Genomic DNA, 24901 nt, shown 5'->3' with positions numbered 1-24901 from the left:
CAACTCAAGATGCAGTACCCATTGATGCACTGCATGGTGCTGTTTCCACTGACGTGCGGAATTAGCTCCTGGCTCTAGAAATCAGTGCGAGCAGGATGGCGTGCTTAAAAGAACTCTGCGGAATCCCGTGGAGTTTTTGTGTAACTCTGCGTAATTCCGTGTTTTGAAACTCCATGAATTCTGCCCACCCCTATATAATAGTTTCTGTAAGAAGCTGGCTCTGTATATACTATACCAAAGAAAGGTAGAGTGTCAGAGATCCAGTGGATCCACCGAGGCATTATTGGGGCTAAAGTAGATAATACTAATGCTCTCTTTTGTGGAAACATGGTCTAGCAGTTAGGCTTATCAGAGGGCTGTTTTCAGCATTTGTTGTACACACTCAGACAAGAAATGATTACACACACTGAATGACTAAGTCCAAGACCAATGGTTTGTAAAAATATTACTTTGTTACTTTTATTACTAGAACCAAAGAAAATGAGTTGCAGGTAAATACAGTTTTCAAACTGGCAATATTTGTCAATGCAGTAAATGAATACTTAGTGCAGGACTTCAATTAAGTAAGATATATACAGTTTTTAGAAATGGCAATACTTTGCAGATCAAGACAAGCATACACTTAGAGCAATATTTCAACTGAACAATGTTATCCTAAGAGAGGAAAACAATAATGCGATTTTACAGGTAAGTATACAACTTGCAATTCCAGTCTCTGGGGATTAAGATCAGCAGAGGGCAGGGTTCAGGTAAGCATAAACACTGCACCATCAGCAGTACTGGGGCAGCAGGGTGCAGAGGTCAAATCTGGAGTTTGGGCTCATTGTCAACCAATGGTGACTGGGGGTGCTTGAAGACACGCTGTTTGCAGGTAGCTAAAGTGACTGCTGGATTCTAGCTTCAGAGGTTTAGGCAAGTAAGGGGGGCACAAGGCTCCACCAAACAAACACCACAAGCGGCACAGGGGCAGCCAAGTGCAAACAGGGTATCAGGCGCCCAATGCAAGTCAATGAGGGAACTTGGTGTTGGAAATAGGCTACAAGTGTTGCACCGGAGGCTGCACGAAGAACACCAGCGACAGCAGAGGTTTTAGGATTGAGGAGCAAATCACTGTACAGCATCTAATTCAATGTTAATTGTGTAAATATGACAGTATATACTATTTTGTGTATCTTTTTAACTTTCTAATGTCATCGGGATGATTTTAGTACAAAAATTGTAATGGTTTTCATTAACTATATACAATAAAGTTTACTTTACTTTACTTATGGATGGAGTGGGTCACAGGGACACTGTTGGGTGAGTTCCCCAAGGCACAGGGGCTTCTGATGCAGGAGTTTGCTTTGACATCGTTCTCTTGCCAGAGATGGTCACGGTTGGGGGGAGACTGGATTTCTACTGCAGGCGCCGTCATGGAGTCCAGGAGGGATCAGCCAACATTGGACTTGGACTCAAGATTGCTGGGGAACCTTTTCTGTATCAGTGGGAGGGAGATGTGACTGTTCAGGTAGGTGTGGGGCCTGAGTTGAAGAGCATCTTGAATGTGTAAATGAGGTGTTTGAATTATCTGAGTTTGTGTTTTGGAAGCCAGTGTAATTCCCTGAGAAGTGGTGTAATTTGAGTTCTGTGTGGGAGGCAGAGGAGGAACCTGGCTGCTGAGTTCTATATGGTCTGTAGTCTTCTAGTGAGTTGCTTGATGATCCCGGCGTAGAGGGTGTTCCCATTGTTCAACTTGCTGGTGACCAAGACATTGAGTGCCGTTTGTTCTTCTTTTACTTTGGAACCATTTGGAGATCTTCCTCAGCATTTCAGGGTGTGTAAGCAGGTTGTAGCAGTGGCGCTGACTTATGCAGTCCTGTCCAGTTTGTTGTTGATCATTATTCTGTGTTTCCTGGTGTGGTTTCTGGGTGTGGATTCGAGTTCAGCTGGTCACCATTTGAAGTCCCATGGTGAGGTGTTCTTGCCGTAGCTCACTACTTTTGTCTTGTCTGTGTGGAGCTTGAGACAGTTGGATTTTTTCCAGTTTGTGACTTAGGTCATGCACACAGTGAACTTCTTTCTTGTGTTGGGGATCTTTTCCAAAAGGGAGAGTATGAGTTGCATGTCTTCTGCATAGGAGAAGATGTTGATGTTGTGTGCACTGATGACAATGACCAGAGAGATCATGTATGCATTGAAAAGAGTGGGACTGAATGATGAACATAGAGGGCCTCCGCTGATGAGTTTGCAGGCTTGTGCGCAGAAAGGTGCTAGGCTGACAGTTTGTATCTACATGTGAAGAAGGGAGCAGATCCAGTGGTGAGCAGGTCTTTGGATGCCAGTCTCATGCAGTTGTCAGATAAGGATGGGGCGCAGTACTGTGTCAAATGCCGCATGGAGGCCCAGGAGAATGAGGAATGCCATGTCTCCTCTGTCAAAGGTCATGAGGATGTCATCTATGGCAGCAATGACTGCTGTTTCTGTACTGTGATTGGGCCTGAATCCAGACTTCATGGCATAGAGAAAGTGGTGGTTGCTGAGGTAGTCGGTGAAGTGTTGGTTCTTTAGTTTCTGTAAGACCTTTGCTGGGACATGATAGGAAGGACCTGGGTCTGTAGTTAGAAAGCCTGGCTGGGTACATGGATTTTTTTCAGCATAGGCATGACAGTGGCATGTTTCCAGATGTTCAGGAATGTGCTTAAGTCTATGGCAGCACTAAATATAGGTGTTAGTGCTTCGCTGATTGGTAGGAGTCCTTTGGTGAATGCATAGTGGAGGCAAAGGTCAGATGGAGCCCCCCAAGTGGATGGTCTTCATGGTAGCAGTAATTTTGACAACAGTGGCAGCAGTCCACAAGGTCAGGGTTCATTCATCATATTGATGGGATGTTGAGTTGCAACAGTAATGGGTTCCACTTGAGGATCGAAGTTGTTGTTTATTGAGGTCTTTTGAGGGGGTGATATTGCTGGTGGTGGCAGGAGGCGTGGTGAAATCTTTGATGATGGAGAAGATGTCCTTGCTTCTGTTAGTGCTGGTGCTGATGTGATCTACATGAGCTGTGTGATAGGTGTTCCGTATGTGCTGGTGGTAGCATTTTTGGGCTGATTTGAAGATGTCTTTACCTGCAGTAAATTGACATGCTTTCCATTTGTGCTGCAGTTGCTTGTAGTGGCTGGCATTCCATCAGCCTGAGATCCTCTGTGTACCAGCTGGCCTGTGGTTGGGCTCTTGGCTTTGGGTTGTGCTTGAGGGAAGTGAAGATTTTCGTGCATCCGGTGATCCAGTGGTTGAGGTTTTTGATGGCTTTCAGCAAGCTGGCGGTGTGCTCAGGCTGATACAGAATGGAAGCCCAATCCTGTTCTTAGATGCTTTTTTAGCTCTAGCAGGCAGGTCCTGAGATTGGTACGTCTGCAATGGTGTGGAATTGGTATACTGAAACTAATGAATCCTCGGTATGTCCACGTCATAGTTGCGGGCTTGCCAACTGAGATGTTGTTGATTGAGGAGAAAATTTGGTCCAATAGGAGTCTGGCGGGTTCAGTGATGTGCGGGGTGAGGCCAAGGCTTTAAATGATTTCTATAAGGATCTTATAGTTTGGGTCAGAGAGGTCTCCTAGGTGAAAGTTAAGGTCTCCTAGAAGGATGAAGGTGCTAGCTTTGATGATGAGAGGTGCGATAAAGTCCGTCATGTTGCTGGAGAAATTGGTGTGGGATGCAGGTGGTCTGTATAGGAAAGTTCCGCCCCTGGAGAATTTGGCTGTGACGTGTATCTTGAACATGAGGTGTTCCATGTGGCTTGTCGGGGTGTCCATGTAGGTGGTAGAGCTGCTGGTATCTTTAAAAATGATGGCAACTCCATCTCTGGGCTTGTACTGACGGTCTTGCCTAACCTTTTAGCCAACAGGGATGGTGCTAGCAATTTCTGGTGCCAAGGTTGGTTTAGCTAAGCTCCTGTAAGAAAAAGCTGGTCCGGAGCGTGGTGGTCCAGTAGGTCCCAAAGCTTCATAGCATGTTTGATGTTGAGGAGCATGCATGCAAATGTGGCATTTTGTTTGGGTAGTGTTCAGTCTGTGAGGAAGTGGGTTGCTGGGTGCTGCTGGTGAGTGAGTTGTGGGTGTAGGGTATGAGTGAGTGCATGAAAACCTGGAACCCCTCATCTTGTGTCACCTCTCACACCCCTGGCCCATGAGTCTAATGTCACCCCTGGTGCCCTCCCTTCATTTCCTAGTCTCAACTCTGGAATGCCGCTTTCCTCAGTCACCAATGACTGCCCTATTCCCCGCTAACTGTCTCCCTTTTTTTCAGCTTTTCCCATTATCCCATCTTACCTCTCCCCCCCACTGTCCACTATCACCTGTGGTCCCTCTTGTCCTGTAGTCCTGTCTCACCTCTTCTGTCTGCCCCCCACAGCCTTCTGTCTCATCTGGCCAACACACCCACCGACCTTTCAAACCTCTGACCCCAATGATCCTGCTGCCTCCATTGGATGCCCCATCTCAGCTCTTGCCCCTCTGCTGTTGTGTCTTAATTCTGGTCCCCTTACCTGCTGTCCTATGTCACCCATGGCTCCAATTTCCCACTTTCAATCCTGTCTACCCTCCACCCTCTCTGCGGTCTCTTCTCTGATCCCACTACCCTATGTACTCTCTTGTTCCTTTGCCCCATCTTACATCTGGCCCCTCCCTCAATATTTCTGAATCTCCATTGGCAGTTTGGCTGCCTCCAATGGCCCTGTCTTACCTCTAGCCTCTCTCCTACCACATTCCCTGTCTTGCCTTTGCCCCCCGCTCTCTAGTGTCTCCCCTGGTCCCCATTAACCCACTGTCCTTTCTAACTTTTGATCGCTGTCCATCTGCTGCTTCATCTCACCTCTCATTCCCCTCTTCCCTGCAGTCCCTTCAAACCTCTGACCTCCTCTGTCCACAGTCCCGTCTGCCCTCTGAGACACTTGACCGCTATACCATCTGACCGCTGACCTACTCCCCTCACTGTCCCATGTTACCTGTGGCCCCTTTTTTCTGCTGTCTCTTCTTACCTCTGACCACCATCAGTCCTGTCTCACCTTTGGACCCCTTCACACCTACTGTCCCATAATTAACTTCAGACCTTCATTCCCTCTCTGCCCAGTCTCATCTTTGGCTGCCATCCCCTGTTTCAGATCTGACCCCCTACCCTAATGGGGATTTGGTGGCTGCTCACATTGGAAGTCTGCCTCCCCAGGCATTTTAGGTGGGTAGTTCAATCTGGGAACTGCTAGGGATTACACTGGTAGTTGTTAGGAGGGGTATGGTTAGTTAGGTTAATTAATAGGTGGAGGTCAGGGTCTTAGGGTAATCTTTGTGGGTTGCGTATGCTACATGGAAAAGTGGGATATATTATATAAAGACCCACACATATCTGAGGCCTGAGACCACCATGCAAAGCTTTCAGGCAAGAAATAGTTTTAGCCCCTGTAAGAACACAGGCCCGTACACAGAAGCAGTAATGAGCTGAAATGCGCCAATCACATTAGGGCCTGTTTCCTTTCTAAATGTGTTGCTGGTAATACATCCAATGATAAAGTACATATAAAGCATGGGTAACCAGATGCACACCCTGCGTTGAAACATAATGACGCACATGCCTGCTTCTACTGAAAACCAGACCTCACACTTAATGGCTACATGGCTTGGTGAAGGAAACCACATGTAAAAGGTCAGATAAGCTTAACCCAATTAGTATTGAGCATAATATAACCACGTATTACGCAGTTAGACAAATGTATTTTTAATATGCTTAAATTACGAGAACAGAAGCCCCCCAGAGGGGTTTTCTGCTAATAAGGCAAGGGCCATATGGCCCACATACATGCACTTTTTCCAAGAAATTGCTACATCTGCTGATACTATGTTAAATGTCCTGTTTGTCATTGCTTACATCAATAATTAACTTATAACCTTTTCTGTGCAGTTTTTAAGTATAAATACCACAGATTTTTTATATGTACTCTAGACATCAGGTTGCATCTCCACGGAGGTAAACTGATCTCTCTTGCAGTGACTGATCTTCACTGCAGTATTGTAATAAACCCGTATTGCTTTGTCAACTTGTTTCTTGGTGTTTGTTCAACAGATTTTCACTCCAAAATATTGGCGAGCTCTGAGACATGTGTTTTATTTGTTCTCACTTACTTCCACACCAAGAATACTGCCTGTCCCCTTAGAGTGACTGCGCAATTAAAATGAAGGTAAGGAAGACACTGGTTTTCAGGTCTTCTCATTTCTCTGGAGATGGGTAGGACTCAGGAGTTGGCATCATTAAGGTGAGAACGGTGCGAACTCCATTTCTTTTAATTTCAAGTATAATTTTGACATCAAAATATGTTATGTGTTGATATTTGCATGCTCCATTGTGTATTGACACAATAATAAGGGATTCTAATGTTGCAAAAAAGTAGAACTAAATTCTTCTTAATAAAGAGAACTCCCCACCATGGTATTATGGTTTAACCGCAGAGTTTGTGCTTCTCCAGACCATGCACTCGTAAATTATACTGCCTTTCAGTACAGATGATATGTGACTCTTACACCTTGTAGTTCTCTGTCTTCTGTAATATTTCTTATACAATGATTTCCTCATGTGGGATTGATTGTCTCTATGTAATATTGGTGTGATGTAAACTATTTTGACACTCTACACTGGTATGAGTGACACCACAGAACTAAAATTAATCTGAGAGAGAGTGCTTATGAAGAAATGCGGAGCACTGGTAAAGAGAGGTAGTGAGGGGAGCGGTGTCAAAGGCTGTCATTGGAGAGCGCCAAAAAACACTGCCGCACCAGGCACCACCAGTGATAAAGTCTGACCTCGGGTTCTCTGTGATGTCAAGCGTGCTGGTAGTTTTCTGGTCCATGAGGTAATACCTCGGTGGGGTATCCCTGAGGGGATCAGATTTGACATTGGCATACACAGACTTCTGCCAATAATATATTCTCTCACCTCACCACTCTGTTGGGAATGACACACAAACTCTTGTTAGCTTACCACCCCCAAAGTAATGACATCCTGAAGTGCCTCAACTGTCTCCTAAAAACAACATAAGTAAACTGTGTGTAACATTGGAAAAGAAATGAATATACTGTCTCCCACTAGCACTGTTCACTTTGAGAAACACACCAGACCACCCTTTGATCCCACATCAGATAGTGACAGGTAGAATGATGAACACCGTTGTGCCACTAACTAGACATAGATAGCGGGCTAAGAGTTCACCTGAAGTAGTACAAACTGAAATATCTGTTTACTTGCCTCAGGTAAGAGTCAAAGTTTGTCGCTAAACAGGTTACACTGTAGCTGAAACATGCGTCAACGCCCCTCCAGCTGACACTCCTCCAGTGCATGACCAACAGACACCCTTGCCATTGGGAACTTCAATTTGCATCAGGAACTTTTGTTCACCAGTGGAGAGATTCTAGGTCTCAAGGACCCACCCCAGTAACAGACAGCACAGTTACTGCAGTGATAATTTATGACCACAAGCTATGGATCTCTCTCTTTCCGACATCCGTCTGGCAAGGCCTAACCATCCATCCTTTGGGCACCGAGCAGGAAAAAAGGGGAGAGAGTAGGAGAAGCAACCAAAGTGAAGCTTCCCTCCACGCTTCAACAAGAGACAGTTATTTTAAATTATGTATTGCATACAACATTTTGTCCACAGTGATTATGGTAATGGCCTAAATAAGTTATCAGCTTCTTTAAATATGGAAATAACCCGGGATCCAGACTATAGTTTAGATATACTCCCGGAAACTTTCCATAGAAATGGGGTGGGTTCAACGATTGATTATATACTTTTGACGGCTCCGCTCATCTCAAGGGTTGTAAGGGTTGATACTATCTTTACAACTTTTAGCGACCATGCCATAGTTTCAATGGAATTGAATGTATTAATACCTGAGAGACAACAGAGAAGAAATGTGTATACACCTATCGTAGCTAGGAAAAATGGGGTACAGCTCAAATGGGCACACATTGATAAAACTAAGCTGGTCCCAAAAATTATAGAAAATACCAAAGAAGATATCTTTCTATGTTTAGACCCAGATGCCAAAGCAGATGAAGTTGTTCAAGCTTTCTATAATATCTTGGGAAATATAAAATCAGCCTTAACAAAAACAAAAGCGCCAAATAGAGGCAAAGGTGGGAGCTGGTTTGACCCTGCTTGTACAAAAACTAGGAAGGCTCTGCTACATGCTTTAAAAGCTAAGCCGAGGAACTATGAAGAAATGAGAACATTGCGGGCCGCATATAAATTAGCAAGGAAAAAAAGAGAAAATGAAATCAGGGTGGACCTATGGGAAAATCTGGATGAAGCAGCTAAATCTGGAAACAATTTTGAGTTCTGGAAGCTGGTAAATGCACCATATTTTAAGACCCCCAATGACCCATCTTTAGACATACACATTGAGGAGGAGGCATGGGTACGACATTTTGAAAATATCTTTACTTCACACCTAGGTACACCAAATTGTCACGCACCAATGCAGGAGTTAAGTCAAGGTCCTTTATCTTTTTCACTTACTGTAGTAAAAGCAGGGCTGGACTCATGTAGCTTGGGAAAGGCCCCAGGACCCGATGGAGTCCCAATAGACCTCTTTCAGGACAACCCGGACTTATGGATCCCACTACTAACAAACGTTTTAAATAGTATAGCACTGGGAGCTCCACCCCCTTCGTGGTCCACAGGGGTGATAGTACCCATTTATAAAAAAGGGGATTGGGCAGACCCAAAAAACTACAGACCTATCTCCCTGCTGGATACAACATCAAAGCTTATGGGCCGCCTTCTCCTTTCTCGCTTAGAGGATTGGGGAAGAGAAAATAAGATCTTGATACACGCCCAGTACGGCTTCCAGCAGGGAATGGGGACTGTAGATCAGTGTCTAAACTTAGCATTGACAATAGAAAAGTACACCTGAATGAAGGACGGCAAACTGTACATGGCCTTCATGGACGTTAGCGCAGCATTTGATTGCGTGGCCCATGATAAGCTATGGTCCATAATGGAGACGATGGGGGTTGAACCTGCCATATTAGATTTTATCAGGCAATCATATGCAAACGCAACAGCTTCAGTGCGTTATACCAAAAATGGAGATTGCACGCGTTCTTTTAGAATCTCCCGGGGTGTAAGACAGGGGTGTGTATTGGCCTCTTTCCTTTTTTCCCTATATACAAATGGAGTAGAAAAGGCATTGACATTGGCTACCAGGGACGTCCCGCTTTTCGATAACCAAATGCTACCTCTATTGGCCTACGCAGATGATGCAGTATTAATCGCAAGAACAGGGATTGGGCTACAAAGGCTGATTACTGCATATGTCTCCTTTATGGATTCTCTTAAGCTAAAAGTGAACCAATCCAAGTCCTTTGTATTAATAGCAGGGGCCACAAAGAAAGAAAAGGTACTGCACATCTGTGAAGGGGCGCAAAAAATCGAGATAGTCAACTCGTTTCCCTATTTGGGTATCCTTTTTGATAAAGATCTACTGTGGGCAATACTAATGGAGGGTAGAAAGATGGTGATGGAGAGGGGTATCGTTGCCTTAAAAGGTTTTGCTAGAAAATTGGGGGCTACACCATTAACACCGATAAAAAATATATATCAGGCTAGAGTTAAAGCAGCAGCGACTTATGGAGCTGGGGTGTGGGGTATGGCAGCAACGACACCACTACAAACTATTGAAAATGTATTTTTTAAATCGGTAGTGGGTTTACCCTCCTCCTTTAGAAATGGTATTTTACACTTGGAATTGGACATACCTTATATCTCAGATTATATCCAGCTAGCCCCACTCCTCCTCTGGCACTCAATTTGGAGGCGAGATACAGTTCCATTGAATCAGTCAATACTAAGGAGTTGTTTGGCAATGGACAAATGGAAGAGGTCTAGGTGGCTCAACTATGTAGAGTCACGGCTAAGGGAGATTGGTCTCCACAAACTTTTTAAAGACCCTTTAGCATGTAAGAAGGTCTCCAAACAGAGAGTGAGTGATATATTTATGTTGATGACCAACCACAAACGAAGAGTACAACAAAATGAGAAATATGCAGCTCGGGCATATAGCCTCAACCCACGTCCAACTGGGGGAGACTTTTCCTATTTAACTAATGTAAACAGGATGCAACATAGATTTATATTATTACGGTTTCGTACTAATCTGATACCTCTAATGATAGGCTATCCGGAAAAAACATATAACCACGTTGACTTAAGTTTGTGTCCCTGTGATAATTTATCACCTCAAACAGAATTGCATATATTCCTATTCTGCAGCATATACGAGAAGGAAAGAACTGTCTACCTTAAACAAATTTTAAAGAAAATGAATTTTAAGCAGTGTCGGGTAGCATTATATTTTCTGAAAATACTTCCCGACCCCCTGGTGTGCTATTTAGTTGCGTCATTCCTGTGGGCTTGCATGAGGAAGAGGAAAGGGTCAGCGTCCAGGCCACTGAGTATGTAAAAATGATAACATAAGCACCCAGAGTTAGTACACGAAAAGGCTAATCTCTCCTTTTTTAATATTTTATGTACTTTTGGTTTTATCGTAGAAATTGTGAAATTAGTTTTTAATGTGATCTATTTATATGTGCTTTTATGATCTTTTTTATATGATCGAATAAAGATGAAATGATGATGATGATGTATTGCAGTTTTATTTTTCCTTCTCGGTGCACTAATACTAATGCTTTTAACCCTTGACTATTTCTATTCACTTTATCCTACATCAACTACTATACGCACAATCATAACTGCTAATAATGATACTGACCATAACCCTCTCCACACTGCTTTGTTTCAAAATATGAGGTATCAGCATATGCAAAGTATAGGCACATCCATCTGCAGTACCAGCTATTATATATGCTCCCTCATCCCCCAATCCCCCATGCGGCTGCGGTAGACAAATTGCATCATCCTAAAGAGCAATACCCAAGCATTACGTGCTGTCTCTTGCACCTTCTTTTTATGTAGAATAAAAGCACAGCTGCAACCAACACATGTTAGCCCCATTACTGCGCAAATTAAAACAACTAGATTTAACACCACCGCTGAAGTCCTACAAGCCCTGACAGGACAAACAGAGATAATGCAGGAGAGATTAAGATTCAAGAACAGGGCAAAAGAAAACCTATGCAAATTGGGAAAAAAGGGTATTACAATGGGGCATCTTGGGAAGGTCTGACCCTATGTTTGAATAATGTAACTATTCAGCTAAAATCCTGCCCCTGATTGCAAAGGTAGGCCAATATCCAATATCACAGGGTCAGTATTTGTCCATGACAAATGACATTGTGGAGCCAAGTTCACATGTAGAGCAATATCATTAAGGCATGACACTGTGTCAGACAGTCCTTTAAGATCTGGTAAGATAATAGGACAGTGCCAACAAATATGGGATGCAAATGTAGAGAGATAAACATGGACAAGAACTAAAACACATCCTAGAATAGCAATGACATTAATGCAATTTTCTTTTTGTTTCAGAGCAAATGGGACAGTAAATGTGGGAAGGAACCTCAACTTTAACACCAACGTGGAGGACGTTGATATGAAGTGAGCACCTCCGGTCTGATGAACCACTGTTGGCAGTGTTGGACCAGGCTCCACATGTAACTACTCCTGAACTGGAATGACCTCTGTTTGCTTGTGACTCTACACACCCCCTCCCTGGTGATACCAGAAGTGGGCCGTGTATGACCGTCCCATGAGCCACCTAAAAGACTTTGTTTCACCATCAGCAGAAGAAAAGAGCTGCAGAATACTATGGCACTGCAGTTTGGGAAAACATTCCACAGGAATACAGACTATTCAATTACACAAGTGGTCATGAGGGTGATGGCAGTAATTAGGGTGGCCACTTGAGGGGGGAGCCAAGAGGAAGCGGAGAAGGTCTGGTTAGGCTCAGATTCAGTTTGCAAGCCCCCTGTGAGCCCCCCTCTCACTTGATTTTGAAGTAGAACCAGAATCAAAGTTGGCAATGACGGCCATGAAGGGAGGTGTGTGCAAGCGGAGAAAGAGACATTGGCTGAGGCCATTCAGACATTGCATGACCTGAAGATGAAAATGGTCAGTGAGGGGGTGCCCCTGATGGATTGTTCAAGTGCTGGTTTGAATGGGTGCTGTCCTGAATGTCAGGGTGGTTCAAGGTACTGTCGCCTCTGATTGTTGTAGTGCTCTTGAAGTGTCTTATTTTTCAGGTGGTAATTACAACATGCAGGAGTATGACAGCTAACATGGGAGGAGCATTCATGGTTAGGAGAAGTGCTAAGGATTTAAAGGGACAGAGTAGTGAGTATGAGGTGATCCCCTTAGAAGACGGGAGGTTAGGGTAGGTAGTTGAAAAATCAACTAGAGGGGGAATGATACAGGGATAACTGGGATACATTATATAAAGACCCACACAGATCTTAGGTCTGTGATTCCCATTTGAAGCTTTCAGGCTAGAGATAGTTTTCGGTCCCTGTAAAATCACAGGCCCATGCACAGAAGCAGCGATGTGATTAAAAATAATGTGTTCTTCAGAAATAGACAGGTCACATCACATTTATTTTAAAGGTCAGGAATTATCTTGCAGTTAGTTAGTTGAACTACTGCATGAAAATTAGATCATATTTTCCTCCAGAAACACATCACCAATCACATTAGGGCCTGTTTTCTTTATAAATGTGTTGCTGGTACATGCATCCCTTGATCACATATAGGATGGGTGACCAGATGCACGTCCTGCCTTTGAACATAATGACGCACAAGTCTGCTTCTACTGAAAACCACACATTTACACTTAATGGCTAGATGGCTTGCTGAAGGAAACTACATGTAAAAGATAAGATAAGCTTGACTCAATTAGCGTTGAGCACAATATAACCACGAGTTACAGTTAGGCAAATATATTTTTAGTATTCTTAAAGTCCGAGAATAGAAGCTTTCGCTAATCAGATGAGGGCCATATGACCCACATAAATGTGCTTTTTCTGAGAAATTGCTACGTCTGCTAATATTATCATATCTGTCATGATTTTCATTGCTTACTCAATAATAAACGTGTAACCTTTTCAGCTGTGGTTTTTAAGTATAAATACCACTGTTTTTTTAGCTGTATTGTAGACATTGGGTTGTATCTCCATGGAGGTGAACTGATCTCTCCTGCAGTGACTGATCTTCACTGCGGTATTGTAATAAACCCATATTGCTTTGTCAACTTGTTTCTTGGTGCTTGTTCAACAGATTTTCCCTCGGATATGTAAGATGTCAGCTATCAGGGGAATAGGGACTAGTGTGTTGACCCAGGCCTTAGGTTTTGGTCTTGACTGAGATGGTAAGTTAAAGCACCATGGACTGTTGGTAGAGCAAAATGGCAGTGGAAGTGTTGCTAGTGATTAAGGACGCTTGGTGGGAAGACTTATTGGGACTCGTGATGCTTGAGCAGGCATCAGTGCTGAGCCGAGTCTACTCCCCCTGGAGATCTTTGCAGAGCATTGCAGCAGTGTTTTTGGCTTGTTGACAGCCAGGGTCTAAACTTAAATAGGCTGAGGGAGCAGAGGGACCAGCTGAGAGTAGGGTGTGCTATAAGGCTGATGCCCAGGGCCACCTTTCACAGGCAGTTAAGACCAACTGAGCAATATTATGAGCAGTGGCTAATGGGAGATGAGGTGCGGGTCTGCAGGCCTAGCAAACTTTTCTGTTGTCTGGTCCAAGATTGGAGAAGCAGGAACCGAATAACCAGACGTCCGGGCCCAAACTGTATAGAGTTATTGGAGTTGTGCAAGGAGCTTCTGCCAGGTGCAGTGACAGGAGACGGAAACCAGGTAGCACTCTTTAATAGCCCAATGGCAGCCCCAGCACATGCTGTGTCAGGTGGCAACTTAACATCAGCACGGGGATATCCCAAAACAACAATAAAGATAGAGGAATGACTGCGGACCCTACTAACAGGTCTGCTAAGGGACATGTGTCAGTTGTGGTGTAGGCTTTTTTGGGCTGGGGAGGCAGGAGGGATATGAAGCAGAGGGGAGGAGGCCACAGGGGAGCAGAAGGCGAATAAGGAATATGGAATAAAAGGGAAGTGCGGACAACATTTGTGGGGTAGGCCTGGGTTCATAATGATGAGAAGTTTAGGGGGAAATTGACAAGTCATTATTGGCAAATGGAAGCAGCTCAACATGGACTTATGGCAACATATGACAAATACAGCCTGTGGCTTGTCAGCGGTTTACCTGCCCTCCCAGGGGTGCCTTGCCCAGGGAAGAGTGTGTGTATCACAGATAGGGGACAGACAGGTCAGTCAGATGCCTGCTGAGTACAAAATAAAGTGTTCTGCAATAATGAGCATTGCAGGTTTAAACATAAATTCTCTAGATTTGGAGGACAGCATCAACTCACAAACTGTGGTAGCCAGATTGGGTAAGGGGATTAAAGTGGTAAATGGTAACAACAGATGCAGAGAGGATGGGGCATGTGTAGCCAAAGTGAAGTTGGGAAAAGCTCATAAAACTGTTAAAACTGAGAACCAGCAATTTAGGCTGCAGGTTTATGATGAAAAAGAAACTATTGTGTTGAATTATATTTGATTTAGTCTTGTTAAGGAGGTGGGCAGTGAAATTAGGTTCAGCAAAGGAACTTCTGAAGGTGTTGTGAAATCATTTTTGAAGGAGAGAGAAGGTAGGACCGAAGATCCTTTTTATCCATGAACAAAAGATAGTAAGTGACTAAGTTCTCCTAGGCCTGCGATCTCATTGTAGCACTCTGGGCCCCCCTATAAGAACCACCATCCCACCGCCACAGTGTCATAATCAGAGGGCTTCTCAGGGGACCCCGCACAGTCTTTGCACTTCCAGTTCTACTTGGGGTCTCAAACAGAGGACCGCAGCTCCAGTCTGTATTCTGGCTCCCACTCCATGGGCCCTAGGGATCCTGCGCCACACAATCACACTCAGATAGTGACACTAAGCCCGCCTGTCTCCAGATCAGGGCTCATTTGTTATTTGTGCTTTGGCAATCACTCCGGTTGTACCCCTCTTCTGGGCCCATCACTGCTGTGTCCAACGGCCCCTCTAATAATCTCACCACTCAGCTGCCTCAACAGTACCAGGACCGGGGAGGATCTCCCTCATATCCTCAGCTGTTTCATGTATTTTCTGGCCTCCCTCCCTCCATTGTCAATTCACCTCTTGCCTCTTCCAGCTGCTGTCCGATTTTACCTGCCCTGTGCCCCCTCTGACCACCATTTTCCCATTGTTTAATCTTGCATCCACCCAAATCCCCCTCAACACCTTTCCCCTTTGTATGGTTCTCACTTTATACCTATGTCTCATTTGACTCTTTATACATGTAACTCCATCTCATCTCTGGCCCCTCTGTTTTTAGCTATCCGGACTCATCTCTTACCTCCCTGCCCCTCTTTCTTCTCACCTCTGGTCCTCCCAATCCAATTGCCATACCTCACCTCTGGCCTTGCTCCCCACATAGCCCTGCATCTCTTCTGTCCAACCTCTATCATCCTCTTCTCACTCATGGACCCTCTCTGGCTACTCTCCCTCATTGCTCCCTGTGGTCACCTCTATATGCAACCCCCTTTCAACTCTGGTCAACCTCCTTCTGATGCTGCACTGTGTCTCTTTTGGAGTCTCTGCTGTTGTGTGTCACCTCTTCCCCCCTTGCATATATGTCTCTTATCACCTCTGACTCCTCCACCTGATGGCTTGCTTTTATTATTGCTACACTATCCTATCCCATCTCAGAGCTGTCTCACCTGTGTCCCTCCTCTCTCCCATTTTCATCACTTCAGTTTCACCCACAGCCATATCTCACATCAGACCCCTCTCTCCCCTTGAAGTGCTATTTCACCACCAGCCTCTCGCCCCACTGTTCCATCTCTCCACCAGTCCCCTTTGCTGATCCCCTCTCCCTGTAGCCTTTTCAACTCAGTGCTGCTCACCCACTGACATGTATTTCATCTGACCCCTCTCCCTGTAGCTATAACACAAAAGAAATCCTGGGGTCTAATGGTAAAGAGAAATAGGTGGTATGTAGGGTGAGGGGGGAAAACCTAATGTACGTAGTGAAACTGGAGAAAGCTCCAAAACCATGGTCATACAATCACCGTGGGTAACTAACCCCATCACATGGGATTTTCATCCCAAAGAAAATCTCAAGATCTCAAGGGGCGACAGCGCCCTTATGTGAGACGTGAGAGCTTTGTGCTATAAGTATTATGCACCAAGAAAAGGGGAATAAATCCACAAATGAGCCTGAAGTGAGTGGGGATTGCAGTGCTGGTAGTAATGACAAAAAAAGGGAGTGTATTAAAACTAGTGACGGGACGGCCAGAGGACTTCTGTTAAACGATGCCGTACCGATATTAGATTAAAAAGGAGTGGGGGCAACACTAATCTGGTTTGATCAATGAAGCAACGTGAGAGAATATGGTCGACATGTTTCAGCCATAGCGCCTATCTAGGCTAGGCTTTCATCAGGACCTCGACGCTACTGCAAGAAAGAAACAACGTGACAAAGGATATGATGGGCACCCTCAACTTGATTGTAGAGTGCAAGTCTCCTCAAAGATACATACAACACCTAGATAACAAAAGAAGGGGAGACAGTGTAAAAATGTGTGGAACTCATATGCTCAGTCATGACTAATAAGAAAAATATAAACTTGAAGCATGGTCCACTCACCCGTACAAAATGGGTGGTAGGAGGACCTCCACCTGGCAACCGCTCAGGAAGGAACACCGCTCTGAAAGGAAAATGTAAGGCTGCTGATGGGGGCTTACATATCATGAGCAAGTGTGGAAAAAGTGGGAAGATCAACTGAAAACGAGGGAGAACTGCCGAAGGCAGTGTCTGCACAGGAAACTGAGCTCAGTGAGGTCATTGTGAAGGTAAAAAACTTGGCTAAATGCTGAGCAGATAGTCAGAGTAATTTGGAATAATACAAGTCCGTACAGTGGCGAACCAAGGTTGAGGAAAAAAAGGCAACGCTCGAGGGTGGGCGCCTTCAAATTCAAGTAATCAAGTGAAACCCAGAGAGCGAAAAAGCCTACCTGTCCGTCGGGGAACCAGGCTGGAATGAGCCTGCAGCCGAAGGTCCCGTATGATTGGACGGAGGCGAAAGAAATGAGAAACTGCCGGCGGATGGAGGGCCAATCACGCGACAGGTAATGTATGCGTGCAAGAGTAGGAGCCAATGCGAAGCGCTGTCTCAACTAACTGGCTGTAACCTGGGAGATGGGAATGACAGGGCAAGGATGACGCTGTCAAAATATCGCTGGCTCGAGCGTCATGATGAGTAAGGGAGATGACGCGGGAGCGTAAAGAATGCGGAAGCCGCCGTCAGGTTAGAAGGTAGGCTGTCAAGGCACGTGTTGCTCTGGAATGCGCGAAGCATCATGGAGAGTACGGGCAGATGTGTAAAACACCTACTTTCACATGGGTGGTGTAGGATGTCCGGGGATTGCCACGGATTACTGGGCAGACGGTTGGGGAAAAATATATATATATATATACAACGGCCAGTAGTGGGTAAGCCAGTGTATACAGCGGGTAGGCATGGCAATGATGTGGTGCGGGCTGGATCAAGAGTGCCCATCACAGAAATGTGACACATGGCTCCAAAGGACAGGCTAAGTGTGTTTATAACGATAGCCAAGGGATATCGTCGTTGAGACCCCGAACATGTGTTTGTAGTTTATACACCCACCTCTGCTCCCGTTTGAAAAGAAAAGCGGAGCTGTCTGTAAGGTGTGATGGTATGTGGGGTTTGTCACTGACAGTCCAATGTAAATCATCGGGAGCATGATTCACCTCCAAAAAGTGGTTTGTAAGTTTGGTGGAGGAGCGGCCACACCGTATCGTGCTCTTGTGTTCCAAGATACGGGTTTTAATGCGGCGGGTGGTCATGCCAATGTATCTCAGCTCGCAAGGGCAGGTGATCAAATAAATCAGATGAGAGCTGTTGCAGTTCGTATGGCTCCTCAGAGTCCAAGGTCGGCCAGTGCCAATGTCAATTTCCTTGGTCACGGAGGTAAGACTGCATGCAGCACAAGAACCGCATGGGTAATGGCCCACAACTGGAGGGAGACCCCACAGGGTAGGTTGGGTGCATCTCTGGTTGGTGCGTGGGCGGGTATGTACCAGTTGGTCCCTGATATTGCTGCTGCGTTTAAACGCAAAGAGGGGTTTAGGTAGCCCACCCTCACCTATATTGAGAATCTTCCAATTGGTTAAAATGATTTTCTTGAATCTATTGGAAAATTGGCAATAGGTGTGAACACACGTGAGTCTGTTTCCGGATGCCTTAGGAATCTTAGGTTCTAAAAGAGCCTCTCGGTTGTTGTTAGCTGCTCGTTTAGAAGCTCTGCGGATGAGGTGTTTAGGATAATCTCTAGCCTTCAATTGTTTGGAGAGATTGTTGGCGTGTTCCTTGTATTTGTCAATAGAGGAACAGTTTCGTTTTAGGCGCAGGAATTGGCCAAAGGGCAGATTATCACGCAGAGCTCGTGGGTGAAAGCTATCATATTTTAAAAGAGCATTCACCGCCATGGGTTTTCTGTATAGCTCAGTGCCCAAACGCCCTTCCGAGGGGGTAATGAGAATGTCGAGGAATGGTAAATGAGTCTTGGAGTACTCGCAGGTAAATTTCAAAAAGGCATCGCAGTTGTTGAGCCAGTCTTTGAAAGCCAAGAGAGAGGACAAAGATCCCTGCCACAGTACAAACACATCATCTATATACCTCTTCCATATCGTGATGTGATCCCTATATGGATTGGTGGTACTGAGGACATGTTGTTCTTCAAAAACATGAACGTACAGGTTCGCCAGGCTGGGAGCAAAAATGCAGTTTAAACGCAGCAGCAATATCAGGGACCAACTGGTACATACCCGCCCACGCACCAACCAGAGATGCACCCAACCTACCCTGTGGGGTCTCCCTCCAGTTGTGGGCCATTACCCATGCGGTTCTTGTGCTGCATGCAGTCTTACCTCCGTGACCAAGGAAATTGACATTGGCACTGGCCGACCTTGGACTCTGAGGAGCCATACGAACTGCAACAGCTCTCATCTGATTTATTTGATCACCTGCCCTTGCGAGCTGAAATACATTGGCATGACCACCCGCCGCATTAAAACCCGTATCTTGGAACACAAGAGCACGATACGGTGTGGCCGCTCCTCCACCAAACTTACACACCACTTTTTGGAGGTGAATCATGCTCCCGATGATTTACATTGGACTGTCATTGACAAACCCCACATACCATCACACCTTACAGACAGCTCCGCTTTTCTTTTCAAACGGGAGCAGAGGTGGGTGTATAAACTACAAACACATGTTCGGGGTCTCAACGATGATATCCCTTGGCTATCGTTATAAACACACTTAGCCTGTCCTTTGGAGCCATGTGTCACATTTCTGTGATGGGCACTCTTGATCCAGCCCGCACCACATCATTGCCATGCCTACCCGCTGTATACACTGGCTTACCCACTACTGGCCGTTGTATATATATATATATATTTTTCCCCAACCGTCTGCCCAGTAATCCGTGGCAATCCCCGGACATCCTACACCACCCATGTGAAAGTAGGTGTTTTACACATCTGCCCGTACTCTCCATGATGCTTCGCGCATTCCAGAGCAACACGTGCCTTGACAGCCTACCTTCTAACCTGACGGCGGCTTCCGCATTCTTTACGCTCCCGCGTCATCTCCCTTACTCATCATGATGCTCGAGCCAGCGATATTTTGACAGCGTCATCCTTGCCCTGTCATTCCCATCTCCCAGGTTACAGCCAGTTATTTGAGACAGCGCTTCGCATTGGCTCCTACTCTTGCACGCATACATTACCTGTCGCGCGATTGGCCCTCCAACCGCCGGCAGTTTCTCATTTCTTTCGCCTCCGTCCAATCATACGGGACCTTCGGCTGCAGGCTCATTCCAGCCTGGTTCCCCGACGGACAGGTAGGCTTTTTCGCTCTCTGGGTTTCACTTGATTACTTGAATTTGAAGGCGCCCACCCTCGAGCGTTGCCTTTTTTTCCTCAACCTTGGTTCGCCACTGTACGGACTTGTATTATTCCAAATTACTCTGACTATCTGCTCAGCATTTAGCCACGTTTTTTACCTTCACGATGACCTCACTGAGCTCAGTTTCCTGTGCAGACACTGCCTTCGGCAGTTCTCCCTCGTTTTCAGTTGATCTTCCCACTTTTTCTACACTTGCTCATGATATGTAAGCCCCCATCAGCAGCCTTACATTTTCCTTTCAGAGCGGTGTTCCTTCCTGAGCGGTTGCCAGGTGGAGGTCCTCCTACCACCCAGTTTGTACGGGTGAGTGGACCATGCTTCAAGTTTATATTTTTCTTATTAGTCATGACTGAGCATATGAGTTCCACACATTTTTACACTGTCTCCCCTTCTTTTGTTATCTAGGTGTTGTATGTATCTTTGAGGAGACTTGCACTCTACAATCAAGTTGAGGGTGCCCATCATATCCTTTGTCACGTTGTTTCTTTCTTGCAGTAGCGTCGAGGTCCTGATGAAAGCCTAGCCTAGATAGGCGCTATGGCTGAAACATGTCGACCATATTCTCTCACGTTGCTTCATTGATCAAACCAGATTAGTGTTGCCCCCACTCCTTTTTAATCTAATATCGGTACGGCATCGTTTAACAGAAGTCCTCTGGCCGTCCCGTCACTAGTTTTAATACACTCCCTTTTTTTGTCATTACTACCAGCACTGCAATCCCCACTCACTTCAGGCTCATTTGTGGATTTATTCCCCTTTTCTTGGTGCATAATACTTATAGCACAAAGCTCTCACGTCTCACATAAGGGCGCTGTCGCCCCTTGAGATCTTGAGATTTTCTTTGGGATGAAAATCCCATGTGATGGGGTTAGTTACCCACGGTGATTGTATGACCATGGTTTTGGAGCTTTCTCCAGTTTCACTACGTACATTAGGTTTTCCCCCCTCACCCTACATACCACCTATTTCTCTTTACCATTAGACCCCAGGATTTCTTTTGTGTTATATGTACTTCTATGGGGGAATCAATCCTGCGCGGTCTCTAAACTTGCTCCCTCTGACCCTCCGGTGCCCAACCGTTTTGTATTAGGTTTCATGTACAGCTTTCTGGCTGTGGGTCTATTAGTAGCACATTTTTTGTGCCTTTAACTGTTTTGCAAAAACTATATATATTTTTGCTGGTTGATTTTTCCTCCCGGTGTGCACAGTTTGCACACACATTTCTTCTTAACCTGCCGTGGGTTCACTCTTCTGACTCCCCGGTTGAGACTTCCTTGACTTTGTCTGCACTTTATTTAGTCATTTTCACAATCATGGCAGAACGCCTTGGTTTAACGTTCGATGACACAATAGCTCAAGCCATTCTTGATACACCTAGTATCATGGATACTTTCCAAAGTCCCCCAATCAGCGCGGAGGTTGATTGGACTAAGGTCCTTACCCTAAAGAAATCACACTCTCGTATTTATATTCATGGGGCCATCATGACCGAATATTTGAGAGCCAATTGTGCCCCCACGGGACTAATTGTAACAAACGCTCCCAGATTGTTTTTGGACGATAAAATCTTTCTCAATGATTGGTCCCTCATAGCGTGGAAATGTACCAGAGACTGGCTCATTCTCATTATAAACACTGCCAAACGTGTTGCTGACGCTGTGTTAATTGAGATTCAGGCTTTGGAATCACAAATAAAAGTGACACTCACTGGTGCGCTGTTCAAAAAACAACAAGAGGAGTCCAGTAAACATAATAAAGAATTCAAAGATACTGTCTTGATGACCAAGATTACTAAATTCAAAAAAGATCTGGCCCGTTTTTCAATGGAGAAAGTATACCCATACACGAGTGCTGACTACGCTCCTCCTCAATTCAATCGACAGGGCCGTAGGTATGGGTCTAACTACTCTACATCGGGCAGCGATGATTGGTCCAGTGGATCAGACACTGCCTCAGGCGATGAATCCTCACAAAGAGGGAACAAAAGGAGAGGCGGTGCCAACAGGAGAAACCAGAGGGGTACACCCAACCACATGCACCCTTCCCAATGGTGGCCGCATGCTGCTTACAACTACCCTCCGTTTCCACCATTTGGACAACCCCCTCCCTTTGGACAACCCTGTCCCTATACCCCGCCTCCACAAGTGTACTCCAACCAGCCTTTTTTAGGGTTTGGCCGAGGACGATCAAGGGGAAGGAGACGGAACCAAGTCCAGTGGTTAGACCAACAACAAGGGACTCCACCATTGAACTCGAGGAACACTCCAGTCGCTCCGAGCACGAGCACGACCTAGTCATTAACTTATCCAGCAGAATCCTCACAGCTGACGAGAACTCCCTTCTTAATAAAGGTCTTGGCTTTGTTCCTTCCTTCAAAGGAGACATGTTCTCCATCCATCAGGAACTCGCCCAATTTTTTAGGAAAATTCGTCTGAATTTTTTCTTCAGAGCAGAATCTCTCAGCTCTCCGAGCGACCATGACTTGAACACGGGCTTACGTATCAAATCCTCTTTTAATCCCTTGCCAAGCCAAATTCCACCCCAGGTTCTCACCTTCGAGAAAGCAGTGACCTCTCAGGTATCTTCCTTCAGCGGCTCTACTAACCGCCAATATCAGAACCTCACCAAATCAGAGCGCCTGGCGTTGCACTCCCTTACCTCTGATGATTCCATAATGATCAAACCAGCCGACAAGGGCGGCGCCACTGTCTTGATGGACACCACTGCCTATCGCTCTGAATGCTTGAGACAGTTGGGCAACACCAATTTCTATCAACCCCTTGCCGAAGATCCCACCACACGTCTACTTCAGACTATCCGGATCTTAGTTAATGAAGCCAGTGCCAACGGCTGGATTACTTCTAATGAAGCACAATATTTGGTCAATTCCACTGCTACTATACCGTACTTCTACATCTTACCCAAGGTACACAAGAATGTGCACCCTCCACCTGGCCGCCCTATAATCTCAGGCCTGGGGTCCTTATTGGAACCCCTGTCGGCATTTACTGACCATTTCCTTCGTCCTTTTGTGTCGAAGATGCCTACCTACCTCAAGGATACCAAGGATATTCTCATCCTCCTAAGGGATTTGTCCTTTGATTGCACTACTGATTTTCTTGTATCATTTGATGTGGAGTCGTTATACACATGTATCCCGCAGGATGAAACTTTAGCTGTCATTGAAACTCTCCTGCTTGCAGATCCACCCGACTCCATTACTCCTGTCTCTTTCATCATGTCATGTGCCAGACTTGCAATGAAAGAGAACTTCTTTCAATTTGAGGACCAGCTATTCTTGCAAGTATCAGGTACTTCAATGGGGAGCATTTTTGCTCCCAGCCTGGCGAACCTGTACGTTCATGTTTTTGAAGAACAACATGTCCTCAGTACCACCAATCCATATAGGGATCACATCACGATATGGAAGAGGTATATAGATGATGTGTTTGTACTGTGGCAGGGATCTTTGTCCTCTCTCTTGGCTTTCAAAGACTGGCTCAACAACTGCGATCCCTTTTTGAAATTTACCTGCGAGTACTCCAAGACTCATTTACCATTCCTCGACATTCTCATTACCCCCTCGGAAGGGCGTTTGGGCACTGAGCTATACAGAAAACCCATGGCGGTGAATGCTCTTTTAAAATATGATAGCTTTCACCCACGAGCTCTGCGTGATAATCTGCCCTTTGGCCAATTCCTGCGCCTAAAACGAAACTGTTCCTCTATTGACAAATACAAGGAACACGCCAACAATCTCTCCAAACAATTGAAGGCTAGAGATTATCCTAAACACCTCATCCGCAGAGCTTCTAAACGAGCAGCTAACAACAACCGAGAGGCTCTTTTAGAACCTAAGATTCCTAAGGCATCCGGAAACAGACTCACGTGTGTTCACACCTATTGCCAATTTTCCAATAGATTCAAGAAAATCATTTTAACCAATTGGAAGATTCTCAATATAGGTGAGGGTGGGCTACCTAAACCCCTCTTTGCGTTTAAACGCAGCAGCAATATCAGGGACCAACTGGTACATACCCGCCCACGCACCAACCAGAGATGCACCCAACCTACCCTGTGGGGTCTCCCTCCAGTTGTGGGCCATTACCCATGCGGTTCTTGTGCTGCATGCAGTCTTACCTCCGTGACCAAGGAAATTGACATTGGCACTGGCCGACCTTGGACTCTGAGGAGCCATACGAACTGCAACAGCTCTCATCTGATTTATTTGATCACCTGCCCTTGCGAGCTGAGATACATTGGCATGACCACCCGCCGCATTAAAACCCGTATCTTGGAACACAAGAGCACGATACGGTGTGGCCGCTCCTCCACCAAACTTACAAACCACTTTTTGGAGGTGAATCATGCTCCCGATGATTTACATTGGACTGTCATTGACAAACCCCACATACCATCACACCTTACAGACAGCTCCGCTTTTCTTTTCAAACGGGAGCAGAGGTGGGTGTATAAACTACAAACACATGTTCGGGGTCTCAACGACGATATCCCTTGGCTATCGTTATAAACACACTTAGCCTGTCCTTTGGAGCCATGTGTCACATTTCTGTGATGGGCACTCTTGATCCAGCCCGCACCACATCATTGCCATGCCTACCCGCTGTATACACTGGCTTACCCACTACTGGCCGTTGTATATATATATATATATTTTTCCCCAACCGTCTGCCCAGTAATCCGTGGCAATCCCCGGACATCCTACACCACCCATGTGAAAGTAGGTGTTTTACACATCTGCCCGTACTCTCCATGATGCTTCGCGCATTCCAGAGCAACACGTGCCTTGACAGCCTACCTTCTAACCTGACGGCGGCTTCCGCATT

The sequence above is a fragment of the Triturus cristatus genome, chromosome 7 (genome assembly GCF_964204655.1).
Source record: "Triturus cristatus chromosome 7, aTriCri1.1, whole genome shotgun sequence".
Classification (NCBI taxonomy): Eukaryota; Metazoa; Chordata; class Amphibia; order Caudata; family Salamandridae; genus Triturus; species Triturus cristatus.
Note: the sequence above shows the minus strand (reverse complement) of the source record.